The 7,781-nt window shown below is 33.7% G+C and overlaps 1 pseudogene; it reads right to left on the reverse strand.

The window, feature by feature from the left end:
- Positions 1–126: 126 nt before the first annotated feature.
- LOC113223143 lies at positions 127–7,705 on the reverse strand (annotated as a pseudogene).
- Positions 7,706–7,781: the final 76 nt, after the last annotated feature.

Below are 7,781 nucleotides of genomic sequence, written 5' to 3' on the forward strand. Positions count from 1 at the left end.
TGAGGACTACATGAATATGTACATATATGTATACGTACACATATATGCGTAAGTATACATATGTATGTTTTTTTAAATTTATTTATTTAATTCTAGTAAAAATAAATACTTGAATAAAATACTTACTATAGCATGTAGGCAAATGCGACCAGCCATCTTCACCACACACTATGGAACCTGTGGTGTTTCCATATCTGCTTTCATATCCATCATAGCATTCATAGTCCAATGTGTCATGGAGCTTAAACCACATGCCATTACTCTTGGCTCTGGAATTCTCAAAAACTGGCATATCACAAAGTTCTAAAACAAAATAAAATTGAGGATTGCTTTTCTATGCCATATGATGTACAATTCAACTAAGAAAGTTTCATTATAGGAATAAAATTTACCAATCAGTGTGTGGTAATAAATTGAGCACTATTAAAAAATAGCTCGACAATCAGTGCTTTCTTTGTGCTGTAACAGTTAATTAGAAGAGAAAAATATATTTCCCTCTATATATCCTTCTCATCATTTAAATTCTATGAAAAACATATTAACAATATTTAGTTAGACCTATTTTTATTTGAGAACATCTCATTGGCTGTTATTACAGTCTACCTTTATCACTATAATGTATTATTTTAAAGACAATAAAATTTTGTGAATTTAAAAGTTAATGTATGTATTTATGTACTCAATTTACTCACAGTATTGGTGTATATGTTGGATTAAAATTATATTCAGTGGATAATAGGTTCTATAAAAGTTTTTAAAACATACTATCTTTTATTTTACAAGTCTTATAGTAGATCATTTATCAAAGTTGAGTCAAATTAGATTGAAGTATACAGCTTTTCTTTACACAGAGCCCATGATAAGCACAGAAATTGAAAACAGTATTCTAGAAATGTAGGAATTGATATTTTATAGCTTCCAAACCTCAGAGTAACTTTGAGATAATCACTTTCTAATTGTATCCTTTCTTTTTTTCACTTAGCTTAATACTTTTGAGATTCATCCATGCCCTATTACGTATCAGTAGTCCCTTCCAATTCATCTCATAGCTAAAAATAGTTGAATTGTGCACTAGAAAATGAAGTGGATTTTGCACTATGTAAATTATATATCAATATGTGTGTTAAAAATAAATTAAATATTTTATCTTTAAAAATCTTTGTGAATGTCTACAGAGGAAAGACAAAAAAGATCAACTTTTGCCACCACGAGATTTCCATTGTTCATTATGCAATCTCTTTAATAATAAGTAATTGCAAGTTGGGAATGTTTTAGAGAACTTCAGTTGTAAGGAATCCATTGCCAAGTATGAGGTTTGTAAACATTCAGCCCTCCCTCTTACCCTTTTCCTTTACTTGTTTTCTCTGTACTAGACTATAAGCTGGAAATAATTTTCTGAGTTGGTTCTCCTCAGTTGCATCATTGATACAAATTATTAAGGTCTGATTCTCCTGATGCTAGCAGAAACTCAGAATTAAGCACTCATCCCTTCCCTGACATGTACATCTTTGCTGAGTGTGAGCAAGGAATACAATACAAGCAGTTGATAATTTTGAAATACGAAGAAAGGGGAAAGAATAAAGTTTTTATTGACAACTATTACATTTTGCTGAGAGTCCCATGCAGCTCCCTAACTAGTCTGTACCTGATGGGATTGCTTTTACGCAAAGACAAGTTGAATTTAAAGAGATGGAAGGATCATCTTCCCAAGTAGCCATTACTCTAAAAAGGCAAAAAAGGCTTAGTTTGGCACAGTATGTTAAATGATATTAGAAGTATTTATATCTCTTTACTCCTAAAAGTGTTTTCTATATTTTTAAGTAAAACACTATCATCTCAAAGAGAGGAACAAAGTTGACAGAAACTGAATGGGAATATGTAAATGACTTACTAATGCAAATTGGTTGTGTTGACCATCCATTTTGCAAACATGTAATTGAGCCTGAAGAATTTCCATCTGCTGTTGCATATCCTGGCTTACATTTATATTGCATTTCTTTATTTAAAATATAAATAGAAGAAGATTCAGAAATAAATCCATTTTCAACTTGTATATCTGATTTTGAGCATGTTCCTAATAGAAAAAGTAGAGAAAAAAAAATTTGTTGAATACTTCTTTTATAGAAGGGAACAAGTGAAAACATGGCAATATGGTAAAACAATGAAATATTTGTCAACGAATTGAAAACAGCAAAACTGGAAGTTTCCTAGACATCCATGTTCCTAAAATAAACCATGAATTTTGAAAGAAAATAGTAAAAACACAGGGAAAGGCAGAATAAAAGCAAAGAATCCTTGAGACTGTCAACAGAGCTCTGGCAGACCTTGAGGAGGAATGCAGATCTAGCAGACTCTCAATTCCCTATGATTTTTTGGAAAAGTTTCTGGCTGCTTTGCAATAACCTGAATCTTTTTGATGCTATTAAGATATCTTAGACTTCATACAGTCATACGCCATTTCTCAGGCAAAGATACAGTACACACTGCTACCATAGACAAGGAAATAAATTTGCAAATCTTTAGTCTCCAGGAAATTAAAATGATTGTCATCTTAAGTGGGTCTTACACCCATATAGACATGGTGTTTGAGAGAAATGTGGAAATGTAAGCAGGAAAAAAACAAACAAACAAGATAGTGAAAATGAGTTCTAATATATTAGTAATGTATATGTTCTTCATATATTATTGTATATGTTCTATATGTTACTAATGTGTTTATGCATGAGTAGTAATTATTTTAGTGATGTATATGTTCTAAGATATTAGTAATGTGTATGTTCCTTTTCAGTTAGTAATAAAAAAATGTAAATGGACTAATTTTACTATCTGAAAGAAAAAGAAATCATGTTAAAGATGATAAATATTTATAATACAGCATTTGTCATAATCATGAGCTTTCTGATCTATTCTTGCCTACTTTTCTATTAATCTCCTCTAACCTCTAAACTACAGTGTTCAGTTTCTCTTGTAAATAATTTTATTTTCATATCTATAAAGCGCTTGACACACCACAATATTTATTAAGTGCATTAATGATAGAGTTGGTGCCTATGGTAGGAGAAAAAGGGACTTTTCTTTCAGAGACTTAGGCTATTGTTGAGTACAGTTGCTCCTACAAAGGTGTAAGATGATTTCCATTGTCTTCCATGTCAATTATATCATAATTATCATACGGTTTCTATAACGGAATGTTTTGCAAATTGCAAGTGATGCACACAAACAACTTTCAGAGACCCTTTACCTAAAAACTGAAAGTCAGCTATAACAGAAGATGAGTCTTAATTTAAAGCAACAGAGCACTAACTATAACAATAGATGTCATATAATTGTGAGAGATGTACAAGTGACCTTTGAGCAAGCATTATATTTATTGTTTAATTAATGCTATAATTTCATAATCTACTTAAATCAATGCATTTAGCACAATTTCAATATAAATACTGAAGCAATGTTACTTTCATCTGTATTTTATTTATTTTGTGCTATTCATAATATATATTTCTATTACTTGACTATTAAGTGACAGAATCCACTCATTATCCAGAAATTATAAATGTATTCATACACATTTGGAACTGAAAACTAGCTAGGCTTCTACTTAAAAATAAAAAAGATATATATTTAGCTTGAGAATTGATACACAAAATTTTCCCGTTAAAGGTCTAGAATCTTAGACAGTTACGGACATACTGGGATCTCAAATGAGTGGACTAACTGCCACGAATGCATCTGGGAGGAGGAGACCAATCATCCTCTGTACATGAAACTGTGGTCTGCACATTTGGAAGATCGTAGTCAGGACAGACTTCAACTTCTACAGATTGACCCTGTCAATATGTTCCTTCATATTTCGTGTTATATCCATTCTCCAAATAACTGAGAATACATTGTCCTAAAGACCATAAAATGATTAAAAAGTAAATTAGAAACATGAATTTAATCAAAATAGTATATTAAAATAATGTTTAGAATATTTAAATAAGACTGCATCAATACCCCAAAATAATGTATAACTGAAGGACAAAGCTACTACTAAATGTTTGTACAAAAAAGTCAGTATTCAATGTTACTTATCTTTCATTTTCATGATAAAATATGTATAAATTACATAGGTGTTCTCATAAAATTCCTATATTTATTTCTCATGTGATTTTCATGAAGATCTCATAACAGAAAAGATCCATTTTGGTCTTTTTGCTTGGATAACTCTTCCCTTGGTACCATTTCTGTCATATAAGACAATGTAATCATTTATTTGCTCTTCTCTCTCCATTCTTTACAAGTTTTATGCACATATTGTTGTAAAGAGGTTTACTCACTGAGGCATGGGACTGTTGGCAACCACCCATCTTGTGTGCAATGAATGTAATCCCAGTAACTTCCTGAAGGAGTCACAAAATTTGCATCACAGTAATAGGAGTAAGATTTTCCCGCAGCTACTGGAAAGTATGATCTACGCATAGTCTCATAATACAGACCTCCATGTTGAATTTCTGGAAACTCACAAGGTTTCATTACTTGTAACAAAAAATAAAAATAGTATAAATAATGTTTCACTGTAACAGACAATGATATAAGAGATGACTGTTTTGATTATGTTACTTTCCACATAAAGGGTTTTTTCTTTTCTTTTCTTTTTTTTTTTTTTTTTTTTTTGAGACAAAATTTCGCTCTATTGCCCAGGCTGCAGTGGTGCGATCTCAGCTCACTGCAACCTCCGTCTCCCAGGTTCAAGCAATTCTCCTGCCTCAGCCTCCTGAGTAGCTGGCACTATGGGCAAATACCACCATGCCCATCTAATTTTTGTAATTTTAGTAGACACAGGGTTTTACCATGTTGGTCAGGCTGGTCTTGAACTCCTGACCTCAGGTGATCCACCAGCTTCGGCCTCCCAAAGTGCTGGGATTATAGGTGGGAGCAACTGTGCCTAGCTCGTTTTCTTTTAGATTTTGTAAAAAATTTTTATATTTATTTTTTAAGTTCCGGGATACTTGTGTAGGATATGAAGGTTTGTTACATAGGTAAAAGTGTGCCATGGTGTTTTGCACCATCTATCAACCCATACCTTAGGTATTAAGCTCAATTCTTCCATGGTAAGCTTTCCATTTTTGATGATGTCATTCACTTCTCTTCTCTTCTCAAGTTTAGCCCTTATTAACATTGGTATTTCTTTAGAAATTTCCGCAAATCATATTTTAATACATCTTACAAGCACTTACTTAAATAAATTTCTTAACATACTACATAGCACTTCTGAAATCCAAAAATTTTTAAGAGCTCTTCAATACATTCAGGGGCTGCTTACAATTCAAAAATAAGCATTTGAGCACTAAATACTTCTCCAAACATATTTTTCAAAACTTGCTAAAGTTTCCTGCTGCCTGTTTAAGTTTTCCTCATTGCTGTAATATGCCATATGTATATGTAATATTTTCCATAAGGTTGCCTTTTTCCCTAGAATTCTCTGCTTGAATGCTCTTTGCTTCTTTAGTTTTGAAGACTGAAAGTCTTGCTTGTGGCTGGGCGCGGTGGCTCAAGCCTGTAATCCCAGCACTTTGGGAGGCCGAGACGGGCAGATCACAAGGTCAGGAGATCAAGACCATCCTGGCTAACCGGTGAAACCCCGTCTCTACTAAAAAATACAAAAAACTAGCCGGGCGAGGTGGCGGGCGCCTGTAGTCCCAGCTACTCAGGAGGCTGAGGCAGGAGAATGGCGTAAACCCGGGAGGCAGAGCTTGCAGTGAGCTGAGATCTGGCCACTGCACTCCAGCCTGGGCGACAGAGCGAGACTCCGTCTCAAAAAAAAAAAAAAAAAAAAAAAAAAAGAAAGTCTTGCTTGTATCATGGAACTGATCTTATGTCTTCAGATAATTATAATCCTTTCCTGTTCTTGATTGTGAGAAGAGGTAATGCTTTTGCTGTGAAATGCATCTTAGGAGTGTCCATCTCAGTCAATCAAATTTAAGACTCAGAATTCATCTCTGAAACCTAACACTTAATTTTTCCTATGAAATCAAGTTTGAAAATACTTGTAAACTATTTTGATTTGAGGATACTAATTTTCCTCTGCAGTCTTGCCACTTGTATGGTTTGGAGCCCAGACTTAGACATGATCATCTACAGAAGTGGATACATAAATAGGGATAATAATTAAGGTTTAGCCCATCATATGATCAGCCAAAATATCAGCATCATCAGTCAATATAAAAGGTAAAAGGTAGCATAGCAGCAAAATAAAGGAAATGAGTTATATCACCGAAAAGAACTGCTTGTATCATCCTGTACTTAGGAACTCAAGCACTTGAAAAACTCATGAGTTTATAGTTTAAGAGCTGTGATAGGAATAGGTTATCTGATATGCAAGGCCTGATGGGTATCCCAGGGCTATACCTCATAGGCTAGTAGAAATTGGTGGCAAACTTACTTTTAGGTGTTATTATTGTTACCATAATTATTGTGGCTCATATTTTGAATTGTATTACTTCAAGTTCATAGGATTTGTGGCACAAAATTCTGAGAGTATACCTATATTACAGACTTGAGGGGTTTTTAGTGTATTCATTTTCATTCTGGGACCAGGGGAGAGGAGATGAAGGTAAAAACAGAAACCATTGGGATTTGGAAATGGCTGAACTTTCTGTTAATTTCTTTCTTGCTTGCTAGAAATACTGGTAAAATGTAAGAAAGAACAATAATCAGAAAAAGAACTTCTCAGTGTTAACTAGCTCTGTGCTCTCTCAGGAAGCATTTCAGGTTTTCAAGTAGGATTTTAGTTAATAGCATATTGTTTTTATTATACTTTAAGTTCAGGATACATGTGCAGAACGTGCAGTTTCTTCACATAGAAATACATGTGCCATGGTGGTTTGCTGCACCCATCAACCCATCACCTACATTAGGTATTTCTCCTAATGCTATCTCTCCCCTAGCTCCCCAACCTAGGACAGACCCTGGTATGTGATGTTCCCCTCCCTGAGTCCACCTGTTCTCCTTGTTCAGCTCCCACATACAAGTGAGAACATGTGACATGAACTCATCCTTTTATATGGCTGCATAATATTCCATTGTGTATATGTGCCACATTTTCTTTACCTAGTATATCATTTAGGCCTGGACATTTGGGTTGGTTCCAAGTTCATGGTTTTAAAACAGTGTTTGCAAAACTCTTTGAAAACTATTTACCTAAGTGTTAATAATGTGAAAATGGTTATTGATGTCAAGGTGAGATGTTATATTTCAGATGTTTGCAATAAATGGATGTCATTCTTGAAGACTCATTGTGTCCATTAACAAATTGAGGTTTCTGAACATTCCTGTTTTAAAAAAGAAACTTTGTCATCGTTTACATGAAATTTTCCAAGCTTATACACTTATATATTAAGATCTGAAAGGCAAACATTCAGCAGAATAGCTGTTCGTGAACACAGTTCTAGGGTAATAACCCATAAAAATTTTAGTATAAATAAGCAAAGATCAAACTTATTACTCTAATTTTCTCAGGTCCGGAATATTAAGAACTTACATATGCATCTTGGTGGTTCTGACCACTCTCCATTACTACAAGTTACATATTGAGAACCCTGAAATTTATAGTAGGACTGGCATTGGTACTCGACTGTTGACTGTGGCAGATACACTTTTTGCGGGAAGGGCTTGGTATCTCCATTGCTAATAGGTGGAGGAGGCCCACACTTTTCTGAAGAATCTGAAAAAAAGAATATTTTATATGTAGGGAAAAATCAACAGTTTTATTGGAAACTTTCTGAATAAAGTTTTTATAT

The sequence above is a fragment of the Piliocolobus tephrosceles genome, unplaced genomic scaffold (assembly GCF_002776525.5).
Source record: "Piliocolobus tephrosceles isolate RC106 unplaced genomic scaffold, ASM277652v3 unscaffolded_39153, whole genome shotgun sequence".
Taxonomy (NCBI): domain Eukaryota; kingdom Metazoa; phylum Chordata; class Mammalia; order Primates; family Cercopithecidae; genus Piliocolobus; species Piliocolobus tephrosceles.